Source organism: Mesoplodon densirostris, chromosome X (assembly GCF_025265405.1).
Source record: "Mesoplodon densirostris isolate mMesDen1 chromosome X, mMesDen1 primary haplotype, whole genome shotgun sequence".
Taxonomy (NCBI): Eukaryota; Metazoa; Chordata; class Mammalia; order Artiodactyla; family Ziphiidae; genus Mesoplodon; species Mesoplodon densirostris.
In genome coordinates this window covers 111236614-111237610 of record NC_082681.1, presented here as the reverse complement: position 1 = coordinate 111237610, position 997 = coordinate 111236614, and the positions used below count along the sequence as shown (strand labels likewise).

General features: G+C 38.9%; 1 pseudogene; it reads left to right on the top strand.

Annotated features, from left to right (window-relative positions):
- The first annotated feature begins 362 nt into the window (after positions 1-362).
- On the top strand, positions 363-698 carry LOC132482564 (large ribosomal subunit protein eL30-like; annotated as a pseudogene).
- Positions 699-997: the final 299 nt, after the last annotated feature.

The following is a 997-nucleotide window of genomic DNA, read 5'->3' as shown; positions in this document are numbered from 1 at the left end:
TAGAAACATACAGCCCACCAAAACTGAACCAAGAAGAAACAGATAATTGGAACAGACTGATCACTAGAAGTGAAATAGAATCTGTAATAATTTTAAAAAAACAAAAACAAACAAAAAAACACCTCCCTGCAAACAAGAGTCCAGAACCATAAGGCTTCACTGGGCAATTCTACCAAACATACAAAGAAGAACTTATACCAATTCTTCTCAAACTCTCCCAAAAGATTGAAGAGGCAGGAACACTCCCAAAGTAGTCTATGAAGCCACCATCACCCTGATATCAAAACCAGACACCTTTCTTGCTCCCCAGCCATCTTGGCGGCTCCACTTGGTTGGGGGAGTTCCGCTCCTAAGGCAGGAAGATGGTGGCCACAAAGAAGATGAAAAAGTCACTGGAGTCAATCAGCTCTAGGCTCTAACTCATTATGAAAAGTGGAAAGTACCTGCTGGGGTAGAAGCATACTCTGAAAATGATCAGACAAGGCAAAGCAAAACTGGTCATCCTCGCCAACAACTTCCCAGCCTTGAGGAATCTGAAATAGAGTATTATGCCATGTTGGCCAAAACTGGTGTCCATCATTACAGTGGCAATAACATTGGGCACAGAATGTGGAAAATACTACAGAATATGCACACTGGCTATCATTGATCCAGGTGATTCTGATATCAGAAGCATGCCAGAAAAGACTGGTGAATAGTAAATCATGCACAATTTTTCTTTAATAAATCTGTCCAGAGCTTGTTTAAAAACAAAACAAAACAAAGACACCACCAAAAAAGAAAATTACAGGCCAATATCTTTGATGACTATAGATGTAAAAATTCTCAACAAAATATTAGCAAACTGAACCCAACAACAGTTTAAAAAGATCATACACCATGAACAAGTTGAATTCATCCTAGGGTCACAAGGATGATTCAACATATGCAAATAAATCAGTGTGATACACTACACCAACAAAAGACAAAAGTCACACAATCATCTCAATAGATGCAG